This window comes from Phacochoerus africanus, chromosome X (assembly GCF_016906955.1).
Source record: "Phacochoerus africanus isolate WHEZ1 chromosome X, ROS_Pafr_v1, whole genome shotgun sequence".
Classification (NCBI taxonomy): domain Eukaryota; kingdom Metazoa; phylum Chordata; class Mammalia; order Artiodactyla; family Suidae; genus Phacochoerus; species Phacochoerus africanus.
The window spans coordinates 33,567,046-33,587,285 of record NC_062560.1 but is presented as its reverse complement, the minus strand read 5'-3'; the positions used below and the strand labels follow the sequence as shown (position 1 = coordinate 33,587,285).

At 39.3% G+C, this 20,240-nt stretch overlaps 1 pseudogene; it reads left to right on the top strand.

The window, feature by feature from the left end:
• Positions 1–16,526, top strand: part of LOC125117990 (60S ribosomal protein L21-like) — a 107,316-nt pseudogene extending 90,790 nt beyond the window's left edge.
• Positions 16,527–20,240: the final 3,714 nt, after the last annotated feature.

Here is a 20,240-nt window from a genome sequence, read left to right as displayed (position 1 = left end):
CATTTGTGGATTATTTTAATACTGTAAGGGGGATTTGAAATTAAATCCACAGTTTAAAATGCTTCTTTGGCAGCTTTTCTTTTTTTGATTTCCTAGAGAAACATTGTTTAGAATGCCTGTTATAGCTATGGTCCTAGTCCCTATGATAACCCATGGTACAACATGAGATCAGTAAAAAATTAAAAAGTCTTCAAGCATGAAAAGTGTTTTATTTTACTTTAAGAATCCAATGGTCGGGAGTTCCTGCTGTGGCTCAATGGGTTAAGAACCTGACTAGTATCCATGAGGATGCAGATTTGATCCCTGGACTTGCTCAGTGGGTTAAGGATGCAGGGTTGCCATGAGCTGCAGCATAGGTCACAGACTTGACTCAGGTTCAGTGATGCTGTGGCTGGCAGCTGTAGCTCTGATTTGACCCTTATCTCAGTAACTTCCATATGCCACAGGTGTGGCCATAAAAAGCAGAGAGAAAGAAAGAAAGGAAAGAAAGGAAAGAAAGGAAAGAAAGGAAAGAAAGGAAAGAAAGGAAAGAAAGGAAGAAAGGAAGAAAGGAAGAAAGGAAGAAAGGAAGAAAGGAAGAAAGGAAGAAAGGAAGAAAGAAAGAAAGGAAGGAAGGAAGGAAGGAAGGAAGGAAGGAAGGAAGGAAGAAAGAATCCAATGGTGTTGGAAGATGATTCAGGGAGAGAAAACTGTTGTACTACATACTTTTCACTATTTCTTTGTCCAACATTTGTGAATATCAATGGCTCTTAAAATCAAAAGGCATCAAATCAATTCTGTTACACGGAGGTAGAATGAGTAACCAGAAAAGGTCTATCCATGTTCACAAACTTCTTCCTTGTCTCTAGAGGACAAAGAACATACTATATTGTGTTGATGTTTGTAGCTTCATATCGAAAGAGGAATCTGAAAAAGCAATAAAAGGTTTTACTTGGAGTTTCTTCTTTGAGGGTCACTAATTTGTTTATTAGCATGCTGCTGTCCAAGAACCAGTGAAGGAAGTTTGAAGCTCAGGATAAATGGGTTGGGAATTGAGAGAAAACATGGGAATGAATGTAGGTGGGAACAGAGGAGTTTAAGTAGTTCACATTCTTAGCTCGGGGACTACGTGAAATAAAGGGGTAAGAAGATATATACATATAGGACATTTATATTGAAATGGCCAGTTAGCAGGTGGAACCTAGAACATGAGTTTCTCTCTGATATAAATGTTGTGACTTACTGGTGAATTGTTATGAGTCAAAAGCGAAGCTGTACTTGATAATGCTTACAGAAAGTTTATAAAAGCAATGATTCTTAAATTCTAGTAGGCCTTAGAATTATCTGAGTTGGGAGTTCCTGCTGTGGCTCAGTATTAAGGTATCTTACTAGTAACCATGAGGATGTGGGTTTGATCCCTGGCCTCAATCAGTGGATTAAGGATACAGCATTGTTGTGAGCTGTGGTGCAGGTCGCAGACATGGCTTGGATCCTGCATTGCTGTGGCTATGGTGTAGGCCAGCAGCTACAGCTCCGATTTGACCCCTTGCCTGGGAACTTCCATATGCCTCAGGTATGGCCCTAAAAAAAAAAAAAAAAAAAAAAAAAAGAAAGAAATATCTGCATTGATGGCTAAAAATGCCGTTATATAAGATTCACTTTCTTTCATCCTGATTCAGTATATTTGGGACTAGATTAAAGAATCTGTATTTTAGCAAGTGCTCCAAGTATATTAAACAATATTTACAGCAAAATATTAAATATAAGAAAAAGGGCACAAATATAACCCCGAAAAACAGACATTTAAAGAGCTGCAAGCAGAGAGAAGAGATGATGGTGTAAACTGAGAAGAAACTGATAAGAATGAGAAATATCCAGATCTTGCTCTTGAAGTGTGGGTTTACCAGGCAGGGGTCTTGTCTCCACTGAGCCAACCACAGCAAGGCATAGATCCTGAACAGACAGGGCAGCATGTGATACTTCCCCCTGGGAGGGAAAGGGTTAAGGGAGGACTGTAAAGAGTCTGGGGAAAGTTGTGAGATTTACCTAATCTCTCTGTAAATACCTTTTTGAAATATACTTGCAGTATGAAAAAAAAAAAAAGGCATTTATTTAGGGTCTTCCTTCTAACCAAAGTCAAAACTATAAGGTTTGTTTGGAGTTCCTATTGTGGCTCAGTGGGTTATGAACCCAACTAGTATTCATGAGGATGCAGGTTTGATCCCTGGCCTTGCTCAGTGGGTTAAGGATGCCGCGTTGCTATGAGCTGTGGTGTAGGTTGCAAAAGCAGCTGGGTTCTGGCAGTGCCGTGGCTGTGGCTGTGGCTGTGGTGTAGGCCGGCAGCTGCAGCTCCGATTTGGCTCCTAGCCTGGAAACTTCCATATGCTGCAGGTGTGGCAACCTTCCAAAAAAGTTTTGTTTGTGGCAACATCTTTTAGTCTTTTATTTCTAAAAAGGTCTTCATTTTGCCCTTACTTTTGAATTAGATTAGGGGTATGCATTTTGAATATAGCACTCTGGGTTCATAATTGTCTTTCCTCTCAGAACTTGGAAGCTATTATTCCATTTTCTCTGTCCTTTCTTGTTGATAATGAGAAATATACTGTCAAATTGTCATTATAGTTTAGATAAACTGATTTTTCTTTATTCTAGCTTTTAATTTTTTTTCTTTTATTCTTGATTCCTTGAAATTTCTCTATTATATATCCATCTATGAGTCTATTATGTTATTATTACTCGTGTTATTATTCTTCTGCTTGGTACTCAAAGTGCACTATTAATTTGAATACTTCTGTCTCTCTTCAATGTCAGGGAATTCTCAACTAATATTAAATACTCATTCCATGCCATTGCTTATATTGTCTATATGCAAGCACATGTTTTCAAAGAGATTAGTAAAGTGTAAAAGAACTCAGTAGATCTTGTGGGACTATTAACTGCTCTTGCATTATTTACCTCTTTTATCTTTTTACTGTGTGGTAGGTGAAATGCTCAGTGCTAAGAGTCAAAATTAATCTTTCCAGTAGTGTTCTCTTTAGAGTTTATCCTGTTCATTAACTTCATTTTTACTTTTATTATATTTTTGTTTCCCACATTTCAATTTAATTCTTTTTCATACCAACCTTGTTTTATGTATATAACTACTTATTTAATATTTTCTTGCTCTTTTTATGAATGTTGTATCCTCACACCTTTAAGAACCCAACCATGCTCATTTTAAAATGCATGTCTAGGAATTCTCTTGTGCATAGTGGGTTAAGGATCTGGTGGCATTGTCACTGGAGAAGCTTGGGTTGCTGCTGTGGCACAGATTTTATCCCTGGCCAAGGAATTTACACATGTGCGGGCATGGCCAAAAACAAACAAACAAATAAAAAATGTTTATCTAACTCTTTTATAACAATCACATCATTAGAAAATAACTCCTGTCCCAAGGTTTATCTTTTTGGCTCTTTCTTTTTTGTTGTTTTTTTGTTTTTTTGTCTTTTTGCCATTTCTTGGGCCGCTCCCGAGGCATATGGAGGTTCCCAGGCTAGGGGTAGCATCGGAGCTGTAGCTGCCAGCCTACACCAGAGCCACAGCAACGCAGGATCCGAGCCGCATCTACAACCTAGACCACAGCTCACGGCAACGAAGGATCGTTAACCCACTGAGCAAGGGCAGGGATCGAACCCGTAACCTCATGGTTCCTAGTCAGATTTGTTAAACCACTGTGCCACGACGGGAACTCCTTTGGCTCTTTCTTAACATTAGATTTCTTCATGCATATTGGTGTTTTGGATCACAGGCTTATCTAAGGGTAACTTTGTGGGGGTTTTTTGGCTTTGCATTGTTTTCTCTTTCTTTCTCTCTCTAGGTTCCTTCCTCTCTGGCAAGAAGCTGTGAGGCTATTTCCATGAATATCCTGGGGCCCCTAGCTGAGACACAGCTCTCATAATGAAGGCTTGGGCTGCCTCCCTGGTAGGGATATGAGGACTGGTTAGTGAGCCTCAGGCAGCTCTGTCCTGAGGCTATGCCCATATCCTCAGGGTTACATTGCCTGGTAGCTCCATGTAAGTTGTAGCCCCAGGCAGCAGTTAGTATTTTTTCACCTTACTTTTATGACTCATAGCCCCTGGATTTATGCAGTGAGGCTGACTATTTTTCCATTTCATATTGAAGACCTCTCTAGTCCTTCTTTTTCCTAAAGGCACTGAACTTCTATCTCCCACTGTCTACTTTAGAATATGGATCTTTAGCCTCATTTACAATTCTACAATTCCAGCTTTCTGTTTTTTTTTTTTTTTTGAGGGCTGCACCCCCAGCATATGGAAGTTTCCAGGCCAGTGGCTGAATTAGAGCTGTAGCTGCTAGCCTATGCCACAGCCACAGCAATGCCAGATCCAAGCCATGTCTGTGACCTACACTGCAGCTCACAGCAGTGCAGGATCTGTGTCCTTAGGGATACTAGTCGGGTTCGTTACTGCTGAGCCACAATGGGAATTCCCCAGCTTTCTGTTTTGTCTTTGGTCTATGAAGATGTTTATCTTATTTTTCTTTCTTTCTTTTATTTTTTTTAATTTGGCCACACCCACAGCATATGGAAGTTCCTGGGCCGGGGATTGAATCCAAGCCACAGTTGCAACCTATGCCATAGCTGAGGCCACACTAGATCCTTAACCCACTGCACCAGACCAGGGATCGAACCCGCACCTTCACAGCAACCTGAGCCACAGGGGTCAGATTCTTAGCCCACTGTGCCACAGCAGGAAAGCTTATCTAAGTTTCTTTGATTTTTTTATTTTTAAAATTTATCTTTCATTGACAAATTTGTAGGCCAAAGGGGATCATCAATGATAGAATGTGTGCCATTTTTGTGTTTCTGGGTTAATTTTTTTTTCTTTTTAGGGCTGCACCCGTGGCATATGGAAGTTCCCAGGCTAGGGGTCTAATTGGAGCTGCAGCTGCCAGCCTACACCACAGTCACAGCAAAGTGGATCTGAGCCTCATGTGCAGCCTATACCACAGCTCGAGACAATGACGGCTAGTTGACCCACTGAGTGAGGCCAGGGATTGAATCTGGGTTAATTTTTACCTACATATTATTCTAATAGAGTTTTGCCAAATTAATTGATAAAGGAAATGTAACCACTTTAAAATGAAAATGGCTATAGAGTTTCCAGAATTTTACACATATGGGTGATAATCAGTTACTAAATTTATTTTTGCTCTTTTCAGGAGATACTTAATATTTAAGTAGTTGTGTACATTTTTCTAATTGACTAGTGAGGGACGTTGGAATTGATTCCTCCTCATCAGCTATCACTGAGAAGAGACTTGGTCTCCATATTTTAGGATTAATTAAGTAATTTGCTGTACTCTTTTCTGCTAGGATTAACATATTCTCATTGAATATCAAATTGTGGGATCTTTGTAACTTGCTTGTAAATTAACATGTTCCTGAGCAAAACGTTGTTGTGAAGACTTAAAGAGTATATTTTATAGAATACAGCTTTTAAACAGAGGGCCCATATCTACAGGGAGACAGTTCTTCTCTATTATAAAATGTTCTTCATTAATCTAAAGCAAAACACTAGCCAGTAATCTAATGTGGCTTTGGGTAAGACTGCATTTTAATGCTTAGATAGGCTAGCAATTAATCAAAGTATCTAAGACTATAGTCAGCCCTCTGCAAATTCTGTTCCCACAGGTTGTAATATGTTTATGACTCATGGTTGATTGAATCCACAGATGCAGAACCTGTGGTTGTAGAAGGCTGGCCAAAGGGCTTGAGAATCCCTGGACTTTGGTGTCTGAGGTGGGCCCCAGAACCAGTCCTCTGTGGATACTGAGGAGAGAGAAAACTAACTGTATGATAGATGGATTAATTCACATCCCTGGACCTCAGCCAAAAAGTTTCCCTAATACACCTCAGGTCACTGGCCACATGAATCCTATGTCTGCAGGCATCCAACAAGGCCCTGCTCCACTGGTGTTTCCATCTGCTAAAATTTCAAATTGATGAGTCTTACTCAGCTCGTCCATTACTGATCTTGCTCCATGATCTGGCTAAGGCCATTGGCCCTTCTCCAATGCTTCTTTTGTTCCTTCTCTGCACATACCAGATCCTGCTCCAGCGTTTAAGCCAATTCACGTTCTCCACCCTGACTCAGCTGGGTCCACATCAGACCTCAAGTTTTCTCATGGCTCTTGCTTCTCACTCTTACCTTTTCCAACCACTGGCCTCTCTTGTTCCCCTCCAACATGCCAGCTCTCAAGATGGGCATTTGGCAATTTATGTCCTATACTTCTGTTTTATGTTGCATCCCAAAGAAGAAAACCCTTAGACAGGAATTTGAGGGAAAGTGGTTTATTTGGTAGTTGATCACAGGAAATGCCATTAGGGGAATGAAACAGGAGACAGGAAGGGGAGGAAACCAAAGAAAATATATGCTATTGGAGGTTAGTAACATGTACAACTGTGGCTCACTTTTTCTGGGGGCGGGGTGGAGGTTGTGTCTTTGAAAATCAGAACAGACAATACCGCAGAGTTATCCCCTTCTTTTCACAGGGACAAGTTAGGTCTGGAATTTATCCTCCAGTTCTCATTTGTCATTGCTTAGGAGCATTAACTTTCTAAGGGCATTAACTTACTTAACACTTGTGTGAAAGAAAGCCCTTAGGCAGAAATTCTCAGTGGGGCATAGTTGTCAGGTACTGGATGATGAGTGTTGAGGGAATATGGAGGGGATACTAAGAGAGGCTGATGAATCACGCTCATCCCCTACCACTGATATATAAACTTTTGACATCTATACAACAAATAGATAATGGCATCCCCACTCTATGTATAAACTATCCAGGTAGTGGTATTTTTCATACTCCAAGAAAGGTTCATCTATTGCTATCTGCCTCATTCATGCCTGCAATTCTCTCCTTAACAATATGCGTAGTCCATCATGGCTTGCAAAAGGTAAACATCCCTGGACTCTAGATCTAAGTCCTCGATAACCATGTTCATCCTCCCACATTACCGCATAGTTAATTGGATAAAGAGGAGGGAACTGACTTTGGAAAAAACCATCAGATTCTTTCCCTAGGAATCTGGCATCATGATGGGAGAATCTATTGTGATATCAACTGTCCAGTTAAGTAAATTTGGGAGCTGTGAGATGTAGGCATCAGGCATCAGTAAGTGATGAAAAACATCAATAAGGCCTGACTTCAGATAGAGAAATAATAGAATTGTACAGAGAGAGACAAGCTGGAGCTACTGTGATGTGTCTTGCTTGGTAGTAATATTCCAGTGGCTTATTCATGTCCCTGGGGAGGTCTGTCGATATTACATATCCTTGGGCTTCATGTGTTATAACTGAATCCTTCTGATAGATTTCTCCTTTACATTTAATCTTCAGGTACTAATTCTTTACTCTGAATGAGCTTACCAGATGGATTTTCTTCTGAGTTTGTTTAAATAGGAAGCACAAGAATACTAGTACATGATGAAGGATATGGAAGGTTCATGGTCTCCACATTTTACCACAACAAAGATCAAGTTGGGATGAGGTGGTGAAGAATATAACCAGATACAGAGAGAACAAATACCTATGTTGTGTCCTTTTTATATATCTGAGAGAGTGCTTTTTAGTGGAGACTTATGGCATCTTTTTCAAAGAGGGTCTCAGTACCACTCATTCATAATATTACTAAACACAATTTCCATTACAATTACAAACATATTATGAATTTTTAAAGTTTTTTGGTCTTTTTTTTTTTTCGTCTTTTAGGGCCGCAGTAGTGGCACATGGAGGTTCCCAGGCTAGGAGTCCAACTGGAACTGTAGCCACCAGCCTACGCCACGGCCACAGCAACGCAGGATAGGAGGGGATACGAACCACGACTACAACCTACACCACAGCACATGGCAATGCCGTATCCTTAACCCACTGAGTGAGGCCAGGGATTGAACCCATGTCCTCATGAATGCTAGTTTGGTTCTCCAACCGCTGAGCCACAACGGGAACTCCCTGAATATTATTTTTTAAAGTAAACTTTAAAAAAGATTTTAAAGAAATTTTAGATTCACATGCAGTGGTAAAAATAAAGAAGAGAGATTAGAAATACCTTTTGCCTAGTTTCCTCAATGGTAACATCTTACAAAATTATAGTACAGTATCATAAACAAGATATTTATATTGATACAAACCAATCCCATCATTACAAAAATATCTCATGCTGCTCTTTAACAGCCAAGATTACCTCATTCTCAATCTTACCATCTCTTAAAACTTGACCACCACTGTTCTATTTTCCATTTCTACAATTATATGTTTTTGAAATATTATGTAAATGGAATCATATCATATGTGACCTCTGGGTATTGGCTTTATTTATTTATTTATTTATTTACAAAAATCAGAACAATTCTCTGGAGATTCATCTGAACTGCTGTATCGACAGTTTAAAGCAATATAATTTTTTATTGCTGAGTAGTAGTCTATGGTATGGGTGTACCATAGTTTGTGTGACTATTCTCCTGTTTAAGAACATGTGAGCTGTTTCCAACTATGCCTGTTAAAAATAAAGCTATACTGTCAATTTCCATGTACAGGTTCTTGTGTGAACAAATTTTTCATTTCTCTAGGATGAAGAGCTAACAGTGCAAATGCTGGGCTATATGTCAGTTTTATAAGAAGTTGCCAAATTTGATTCAGGAGAGGCTGTGCCTTTCATTCTACATTTCCACCAGCAATGTATGTGTGATCAGGTTTCTCCACAACCTCTCCAGAAACCATGTTGCCACTATTTTTAATTGTAACTATTCTGAGAAATGTATGGTGGTATCCCATCAGTGGTTTTAATTTGCATCTTTGTAACGTCTAATGATGAACATCTTTTTACATGCTTGTTTTCCCTCTATGTATCCTCTTCCTAAAGTTCTTCTTTATGTCTTTTTAACATTTTTTAATCAGATTTGTTTTTGTTTTTGTTTTACTGTTGAGTTTTCAGAGTTTTAATATATTGTAAATAGTAATCTTGCGGGCAGATATGTGTTTAGTTGGTTTTTTTTTTTTTTTTTTTGGCCTGCAGCTTGTGTTTTCGTCTACTTAACATAGAGTTTTTATAAAATAAAGGTTTCTAATTTTAAGTCCAAATTATCAGTATTTTCTTTCTTTTCTCTTTTTTTTTTCTTTTTAGATCCATACTTGTGGCATATGGAGGTTGCTAGGCTAGAGGTAAAAGTGGAGCTGCAGCTGCCAGCCTATGCCACAGCCACAGCAACGTGGGATCCGAGCTGCATATGGTACCTACACCACTGCTCACAGCAATGCTGGATCCTTAAGCCACTGAGTGAGGCCAGGGATCAAATGCAAATCCTCGTGGGTACTAGTTGGGTTCATTACCAATAAGCCACGACAGGAACACCAGTATTTTCTTTAATGAATTGTTCTTAACTGTGTCAAGTCTAGGAACTCTTTGCCTAGCCCTAGATGTCAGATTTTCTCCTTTGTTTTTCTCTAAAAGTTGTATAGTTTTAAATTTTATATTTAACTCTGTCATCCATTTTGAGTTAATTTTTGTATATAGTATGAGGTTTAGGCTGAAATTCATTTTATATATTTAACTCCAGTTATCCAATTGGTCCAGAATCATTTGTTGAAAGGGTAACTTTTTCTCCATTGAATTGCTTTTGTATCATTGTCAAAAATCAGTTGAACCACCAGCATTTCCCATACTCTTTGTATAATATCTCTATGCATTGTACGTAAATCATTCCTAAGAACTTGGCAAAAATGTGTTAGTTTTAGTGTTCTTTAAAAACTAATTATTTCACCCTTCCTGATCATAAACTTACTCATCAAAGTATAATAGCCAAATGCTTTGATGAAATGAACCTCAAAATCAAGGGTAATATCCATAATTCTGTTTAAAAAAAGTTTTAGTTTTGCCTCAATATTTATTTCCATCTTAGTCAATAATCACATTTCTTCTGCAGTGACTTCTTATACTGAAATAGATGACTTAAGAATGCCTTATTGCAGACATAGATCAGAATTAGTTGCTAATGGAATAACTCCTCATTAAGAAACTCCAAATAAGTCTACTGATCCATAAAAGATTCATCTTAAAGCAATCCTATTCATTTTCTGCCTCAACCATTTCTGTGGACATGAAACATCTTTTCTATTCTACCTTGTTTCAGCATTGCAATTCTGAGAGTAGCATCTGGCTTGTAACTATATGTTTTAACTGGGAGAGATGATAAATTTAATAAGATGCCATGACTACAGCAGAAGGGCAGACGCCTCTCAAAAGAAAAATGATATTCAAGAATGTCCTCTCATGTAAAAATCAACCCCAGGAAACATGGGTTTCCTCCATTTCAAAGATAAGAAAGGCAGTGTTGAAAAAAAACATTCCGAGGTTTCTAAAGATAAAGCACATGACCTAGGCTTCATTCCTGGGTATTAATTCCCTGTGTCATTTTGTACCTGGGGCAACAGAGAATGGTGCAAAACTTTAGCAAAAGCAAAATGTAGCACCTCAGCAGATGTCTTCATAGCCGGAATCTCTTCAGGTCAAGAGCACCTTCCTATCATGTGTACCTTTGTAGGATAGTCCATTCCAGATATAAAATAGTCCCATCCAGGGACTATTGTGGCTCAGTGGTAACGAACCTGACTAGTATCTATGAGGATGTGGGTTCAATCCCTGGACCTGCTCAGTGGGTTAAGGATCCAGCATTGCTGTGAGTTGTGGTGTAATTCACAGACAAGACTCGGATCTGGCATTGCTGTGGCTGTGGTGTAGGCAGGGCAGCTGCAGCTCTGATTTGACCTGTGGCCTGGGAACTTCCATAAGCTGTGGTGTAAATTATGCTGGCTGTGCATTGTTTTTAAGTGGTTAACTTGTATATTTAAGAGTAGGAAATTATGAGTTATATGATTGAGAACTATAATATGTGGGTCCTGAGATGTTGCCATTTCCATGTGGCACTTTACAATAAAAAGAGACAATACTCAATGTACATCTAAGCATCACTTGTTCCTGAGCATAGCACTGAAAATATATTACCCATATAGGACCTCCAGAAATATGAGCCCTAAAATGTGAGAACCACTGATATGATGAAAATAGTATTAGTCCAAGAGTTAAGAGATAAGAATTTTAATTCAGAATTAAGTGGCTTTGGACAAGCCACTTATCTTCCCTGAGCATCAGTTTCCTAATCTCCAAGTGAAGCCTGGATTGTATGACCTTTGGAGCACTAATCTCCCAAGCACAGGTAAAAAATATAAGTATCATTTCATAAACAAAATACTTTGAATTTCCATTACAAAAGGCATTGGTGTTCAAATTGTGCTATTAAGTCTAGATGACTTGGGTTGATTTACTTGTGTTTTGCATAATTCTGCATTATATTTGATACAGAGGGAGAACATATACTTTCTATAACTGAAATACATTTGAGAAATTCACATGTAAGCTCTGAGTTATGACTATTGATAAAATCTTACCATGAATCTAAAAAGTGTTTTTAAAGGTGTTTTAAACACCGAAGCTTGTCAGATATTTTTGTAAGTCTGCCACTTTCCTCAATTTCACAAGAAGATGTTAAAAATTCACAGTGTCATGAAACTTTGGCCACTCTGAGTTATCCTTAGGGCAGGTAGAGAGTCCATGAACAGAGGAGCAGAGGTTAAGAATAATTTCAATGAAGTCCCACCATTGATTGCCAGGACCTTTCTGGAGCTGAGTATTTGAAAACATTAGCTTAATAGTAAAGAACACAAGGTGTGCTGGACTAGGAAGGTGTAAGCAAAGACCACATTCAGAAGCAGAAAGATAACCAGGAGCTCATTTTCATTTCACATGTGACAGAACTACAAAAAGGCAGGGCAGAGCTTTCTTTGCTGTCATCCCACGTAACTACCCCCTCTCCAGATGCTGAGAGTACTTTTTGAGCCTTGAAGCCACCACACACAGACACACATCAGGGTGGCTCTCAGAACTGAAGCCTTGCTCCTTTCAATCATTATTAAGGAGCAATTTGAGAGTTCCCACTGTGGCACAATGGAACTGGTGGCATCTCTGGAGCAGTGGGACACAAGTTCCACCCCTGGCCAAGCACAGTGGGTTAAGGATCTGTTGCTGCCATACCTGTGGTGTAGGTCACAACTGCAGCTCATATGTGATCCTGGCCCGGGAACTCCACATGCCATGCAGCCCCCACACACAAAAAGGAGCAATTTAATGGGAAACAAAGGAAGTGTCATGTGGCTATGCCTTCAGGGCTCTTAGTTTTAGGACTAAGAACAACAGTCAGTCCTCAGTAACAATCCACAGAAGCCAATCCCATCCATCCCATAGTGGTTTAAATTGCAGGGGGCTTGAGGAAACAACATGACATGGCAGTGAATTTCCTGGGGTTTTTTTTGCTTGTTTGTTTTATCTTTTCAGGGCTGCAACCATGGCATATGGAAGTTCCTGGGCAAGGGGTTGAATCAGAGATGCAGCCACTGGCCTATACCACAGTCATAGCAAAATTGAATCTGAGCTGGATCTACGATCTATGCTGCTGCTTATGGCAATGGCAGATCCTTAACCCACTGAGCAAGGCCAGGGATCAAACTCTCATCCTCATGGATACCAGTCAGGTTCTTAACCTGCTGAGCCACAATGGGAACTCCCTTCTTGTGTTTTCTTATCACTTCTGTATATCTCAGACAGGATGCCACAAAAAACCTCCTACCCAGAACTACCAATAAGCACAGATCTAAAAACAAACAAAAATCCCTGCTTCCCTCAGCTAAAGGTCCGGAAAACAGGTACTTTAACAACAGAAACCTTTTTGGCAATAGCCACCCTAATCCAACCAAAAACAAATGGACCAAAGGAAAAACTGTACACATTCCTCAAAGTTCCACTGAAACCAAGCACAAGCTAATCTTCCACTCTACCACTACCCCTGCACCTCAGAAGAGGTGGCAGCCCTCAGATTCCCCTTCCCAATGGAAATGGCAGGGTTGAGGGGGGAGCTAGTCATCTATCCTCTGCCCAGCACACACAGGCAGGCTGTGCCTCAGTTCCCCTACAGGAATAGTATTGGTGAAGCTAAGTGAAGATCTGATCTTCCATCCCCTACTGGCCAGAAGCAGGTGTTATTACCATTCTCCCTCTCATCCAGGATAATGTCAATGGGATCCAGTAGTGAACAGACTGGATACATCTTCCTGGAAGACACAAGACTAAATGAGGTGGCATGAGGCAGAGCTAGTCCCTATTGGCCTTCGCAGTCCTTCTCAATCCTTTCCTTGTAACACAATGGGGAGGAGTCTCAATCTCCACCCACCAGCAATGAGGGAGAATGAGGTGATGAGAGGTGGAGCTGGCAGACGCTCTATTTCCCATCATCATGTAATATCACTGGGGCCCCAAAGAGAGCTGAGCTCCCCACTCCCACCCCACACACCATGCCAGTAACAAAATATTGTATGTTACGTGTTCAGCTGTCCTCCTCCCTGGTGTCAGAGGGGCCCAGTAAGGAGCTGAGCTTACACATTGATTCAGCATCAACAAGGCAGTGAGAGTCAGTGGCACACATTTGCTGAAAAGATGTTGGCGGAGGGAAGGGTTGGCTGAACTTCCACCTCAGCTGTCTACAGTGAGATATAAATGCTCTGCTCCACTTGTGTAAGGTTGATGCCAGTAGGATCCAGTGGGAAACTAAACGTAACACCCACCGGGACCTCATGCTATACCTCAACAAGTGTAATAAACTCCAGTCTAAATCTCACACCTTATACCCCTCAAAATAGTTCAAAATGTTCATGGACTTAAATGTAAAATTCAAAACCATTATGAGAAAAAAAGTCATAGGAGAAAATCTTTGGATCAGGCCTAGGCGAAGAGTTGTTAAACTTGAAACCCAAAGTACAACACATAAAAGGAAAAAATGACAAATTGGACCTCACTAAAATTGTAAAATTTTGCTCTGCAAAAGACCCTGTGAAGAAGATGAAAGACAATCTTAAGTCTGGGAGGGAATATTTCTTAAGAAGTACAAGACAAAGTGGTAGTATCTAGAATATGTGAAGAACTCTTAAAATGCAACTTAAACAATAAAAAAAAAAAATCCATTTAGAACTTGCGGCAGAGCGGAAATGAATCTGACTAGTATCCATGAGGAGTGAGGTACAACCCCTGGCCTTGCTCAGTGGGTTTGGGATCTGGCATTGCAGTGAGCTATGGTGTAGGTCGCAGACGTGGCTCACATACCATGTTTCTGCGGCTGTGGTGTAGGCCAGCAGCTATAGCTCTGCTTTGACCCCTAGCCTGGAAACGTCCACATGCCTCGAGTGTAGCCCTAAAAAGGCAAAAAAAAAAAAAAAAGAATTTGGGATAAAACACAAACAGCCATTTAAACAAAGATAACATTCAGATGACAGAGCATATTGAAAGATGTCTGATGTCATTAGCCCTTAAGGAAGTGCAAATTAAAACCACTTTGAGATATGACTACTTATCTATTAGAATTCCTAAAATTAAAAAAAAAGAAAAAGTAGAGACAACGCCAAATGCTGGCAAGAATGAGGAGAAACTAAAACAATTAAGCTTTACTAGTGGGAATATAAAATTGTACAATCACCCTGGGCAATGATTTGGCAGTTTCTTTTTTTTTTTCTTTTTCTTTTGTCTTTTTAGGGCTGCACCTGCAGCATATGGAGGTTCCCAGGCTAGGGGTCGAATGAGAGCTGTAACCACTATGCCACAGCAATAGCAAATTCGAGCCATGTCTGTGGCCTACACCACAGCTCACGGCAATGTCAGATCCTTAACCCACTGAGCAAGGCCAGGGATCGAACCTGTGTCCTCATGGATGCTAGTCAGATTCGTTTCCACCGAGCCATGACAGGAACTCCTGATTTGGCAGTTTCTTATAAAACTAAACATGAAACTACTATATTGCCCTGTAATTGCAATCTTGGTTATTTATCCCCCCAAAATGAATACTTATGTTCACACAAAAATATGTACACAAAGGTTCAGAGCACTTTTACTTGTAATAATTGAAAATAAAAACAACCCAGATATCCTTCAAATGGTAGTGGGCTAAACTAATGGTGGTACTTTCATCCATGGCACACTTCTTTCCAATAGAAAGGAATGATCTATCGATGCAGGAAAAAACCTGGATGACCCTCCAGAGAATTACACAGAATAAAGGCACTAATCTCAAAAGGTTACATGCTGTATGATTCTTTTATACTACATTTTTGAAATGACTAAATTATAGAGATGGACAAAAAATTAGTGATTGTCAGAGGTGTGCAATGTTGTGGGCGTGGGTGTTGGGAGTGATGGGACTGTTCTGTATGTCTACTGTGATGGTGAATCTACAAACCTGGATAGATAAAATTGCATGAAATTAAACACACACACACACACACACACACAAGGACAAGTAACACTGGGAAATCTTGCCAGGGAAGGAACAGAAGGCAATATTTCAATAGAATAAAATTTTATACTATTGCTCCTTACTACTCAAATGGTAGACCTGTGACCAGCATAATCAGCATCAACTGGGAGTTTGTGAGAAATGTAGACTCCTTGGCTTCACCCCAGACCTACTGAATCCAAATCTGCCATATTCCTGGGTAATTCATAGACACGTTTAAGTTTGAGAATCACTAGCCCATACTTTGTAACAAGAGTTAAAAGCACAGCTCCACGACTATGAGCGCTCTTACGAGTATAGGCACTATGTCTATATCTTCTGCGTTACTATGCCTTTTTGTCTAACACCTGGCATATAGTAGATGCTCAATAAGTAGTTTCTGAATGAATGAGCCCAGTTCCCATATATTTTCTAATATTTTCCCAGAACTAGAGAAGGTCCTCTGTTCTTAGTGACAGGACAGTATATCCCTGAGAAAAAGAGCCTCACACTCATACTCATTAAGACTTTTAAAATTCAACCTTTCTCTTTTTTTTTTTTCTGGTCTTTTTAGGGCCACACCTGCAGCATGTGGAGGTTCCCAGGCTAGGGGTCAAATCGGAGCTATAGCTGCATGCCTACACCACAGCCATAGCAACACCAGATCCAAGCCATGTCTGTGACCTACACCACAGCTCATGGCAACGCCAGATCCTTAACCCACTGAGTGAGGCCAGGGATCAATCCTGCATCCTCATGGATACTAGTCAGATTCATTTCTGCTAAGCCATGATGGGAACTCTGAATTCAACCTTTCTAATACTGACAACATGGTAGATACCGTGCCAGGTATGAGGGACACAGATTTAATGTATCATCCTTAAAAAGATTATCATCTAATAGGAAAGGCAGATATGGAAATAAATATTAATATTTGCTGTAGTAGAATTTATCACCTTCACCTCCTCTAGCAAGAACTTCCAGACACCTCATGCCTCCAGAATCCTACTGTGGACTTGCAAATGAAGGCACCTGGGTATGGAACAAGGCAGATGGGGCCAAGAACAACAAGACTGTATGTGCTACAGCTGTATATTTGGCCTTTGGCAAGTTCTTTTACCTGTAACTTTCATTATCTTTGTCTGTGAAACAAAAATGAAATAATCTCCTGGAGACTACTGAAATTATATATTTGGAAATGCTATGTCATCTGAAAAGTAAAAGACCACTAAAACTTAAAGGATTTTTGTCAAAAGAATATTGCAGAGTCCAGTTCACAATACTTGGAGATGGAAATGGCATTGCTATTTCTATGAATGTGATGCAATATGATAGGACATTCTTTTCAGTCTATTTTAAGCTATTATTTCTTTATAGAAAGTATGACCATTCATACTATTTTAAGATTTATAATTTGTAAATATACATTTGCTGCAATAAAGTTAACATCGTCATTTTCTCATCCAGAACCCTATTCTGTATTCCCAAATAAGACCCTGGGATGTATGATATATAAATAATATCTCGAATAGTTAACTTCCTCAAAGGGATCTTTGAAATATTTGGGATGCACACATCTTTGGGCATGAGCAGCCTTTAATGGTCTGGTACAGTCCATATGCATTTTAGGTGGCTTCCTTCCCAGTATGCCTGTTAACTGGTTGAGTGATAATGAGTTAAATTGTTTCTGGTATTTCAACTCAATCTCTACGTTCTCTTTAGATATTTTGGATAGAGCCCAAGATTCTCACACATGGGTCATTTTCAGCTAGGTATAAGCTTTCAACTCTCAGGGAACTTGACTACATAAATCAATCACAGGAGGAGAAGAGGGAAATATGAGCTGTAAGATATTGACTCACAAGATGTTTGCAAATGCCCTTGGATTTAATGGTATTTGGGGCCTAATTTCTTCTGATAGCCTCAACAATTGAGCAAAACTGTTTAAATGGTGTTCAGTTCAGTCCTTCCTGGCTTTTGGGATAATGACTAGAGATTAATGGATCAAAAGTCATAATCACATTCGTGAAGACAGGCCTGTGTATTGATCATAAAGTTAGGAAAACATCACTGCTTACTTTAAGTATGGCAGGGTAGGCCTAGGCTAAAATTAGAGACACCACTGGAGTAAATGAAAAATTCAAGCAAAATGCATCTGAATTTGTATGTGGGGAAGGCCACATATACCTTCTGGCTAGGGATTATCCTGAGAAACTTAGAGCAAGCTTTCCCTGTGTTCTCTTAGAGGGAAAAATAGGAATCAGTTTTTCAGGATGGAAGGGAGGAGAACATTCGATTGGTGTAAAAGTGGAACTTAGTAAAAATTAATACTTTTAACAAACTTATTAAGCACCTGCTAAGTAAACCAGCCCATTCTGTATGGTTGTGACTTCTTATTGAAGCAAACAGACACAATCTGCAGTCTCATGGAGCTTCTATTTGGGTTTAGAGACACAGATAATAATAAAGATAATAAATAAACTATGTAGCATGCTATGGAGTTCTGAGTACACTTTATTCTCTGAAAGGAATACAGAGAATAAAGAACTCATATAACTCAACAATAAAAAAAACAAGCTTATTTAAAAAATGAACAGAGGAACTGATTAGGAATTTTTCCAAAGAAAACATACACATGGCCAATAGGCACATGTGAAGATATTCAACATTACTAATAATTAGGGAAATGTAAATCAAAACCACAGCGAGATATCACCTCATACCTGTTAGAATGGCTATATCAAAAATGCAAGAAATAACAAGTGTTGGTGAGGAGATGGAGAAAAGAGAACCCTCATACACTGTTGGTGGGAATGTAAATTGATGCAGAAATTACAGAAGACGGTATGGAGATAACTCAATTAAGAACAGTACTATCTTGGGACACAGGTTTGGTCCCCAGCCTGGCATAGTGTGTTAAGGATCTGGCATTGCCATAGTTGCAGTGTAGGTCACAACTGTGGCTCAGATCTGACCCAGGCCCAGGAACTCCGTATGTCACAAGTCAGTCAAAAAAAAAAAAAAAAAAAAAAAAAAACAAAAAAAACCAAAAAAACCAAAACTATCATATACTCAAGCTATCCCACTTCTCAGTATTTATCCAAAGAATACAAACACACTAATTTGAAAAGATATATGCACACTCATGTCTAGTGCAGCATTATTTACAATAGCTAAGATATCAAAATGACCTAAGTGCAATTAATGAATGGATAAAAATGTCATATACACACACACACACACACACAAACACACACACAGGAATACTATTTAGCGATAAAAACATGAAATCCTGCCATTTGCAGTATCCTGGATGGCCTTGAGGGTATTATGCTAAGTAAAATAAATCAGATGGAGAAAGATAAATACCATATGATTTCACTCACACATGGACTACAACAAACAAAAAAGCAAAATAAATAAACAAACCAAACAAAAACAAACACATAGATATAGAGAACAAAAGAATGATTACCAGAGGGGAAGTGGCAGGGAGAAGATGAAATGGGTAAAGGGGGTTGACTGCAAGGTGATGGATGGAAACTAAATTTGTGGTGGTAAGCATGCTGTAGTATATATAGGAGGAATACAATTTTATATAAATGAAACATATGACATTATAAACCAATGTTACCTCAATAGGAAATTTTTTAAAAATTTGTATAGAGAGAACCAATGGGAATATCAGATGGGGAAGGTGAATTGCAACTCAAAAAGGGATGGTCAATGTAAAGGTAACCTTTGCACAAAGATATGAAGGCGATGAGGAAGCAAGTTGTGTGGATGTCTGGGATGAGAAATGTTACAAGCTGAAGAGACCACTGAGAAAAATCCAAAGGCAGGAATGTACCTGGTGTGTTCCAAGAACAATAAAGAAGCCAGGACAGAAGTGGAGGAAGAGGGGACGAGGAGAAGAAGATGAAGTTGGAGCAGCGACAGGGAGCCAGGCCCTGCGAAGTCTTTGGTTTTTACTTAGAACGGACTAGGGAGGCTTTGGAGCAGAGTGATGTAATCTAACTTAATTTTTAAAAGGTTATTTCCAACTGTTTTGTTGAAAACCATCTATTGGGGCCTAATATTGGAAGCAGAGACCAATTAGAAGGTTGTTACTATAATCCAGGCAAGAGATAATAATGATAGCTCTAACCAGGATAGCAGTAAAGCTGGAGAAAAACGGGCATATAGTAGATGTATTTTGAAGATAGAGTTAACAGAATTTCTTGGCAGTTTTGATGAGGCTTGGGAAGGCAAAAGAAGAGCCAAGACTAATTCTGCCTTTTGGCTTGAACAAGTGAAATAATAGAATTGCCCACAACTGAGATTGTAAGTGAAGTAAGTTTTGGGAGTGAGATTTTTTAACAAGGAATGGCATATGGTAACTGGTCTTGTTGCAGTGATCATTTCTTAATATATAAAAAATACTGAATCACTATGCGGTACACTTAAAACTAATATAACATTGTATGTTAATTATAACTCAAAAATTAAAATTAAAAAATGTGCTCAATGTGAAGGGCAAGATAAACATCCATGTAGAATTGTTGGATGTAAAAGTTGTATATATAATATGAAGTCTAGAATAAAGTTGAAAACTAGAATATATGCTTCAGTGTAGTCAACAATTAGTATTTAGTATTTAAAGCCATGGGAGTTAAGTTCATCAGGGCAGGGGCAGGAGTAGGGGAAGACTTGAGTATAATACAAAGAAGGGACCAAGGACTGAACCCCAGGGCACTCCAAGGCTAAGGTGCAGAAAGAAGAGGAAGAAACAGAAAAGGACTACATAGCCTGAACTTGATCATTGCACAGTGCTTTTCAAAACCTGTTCAGTGTATCAGCC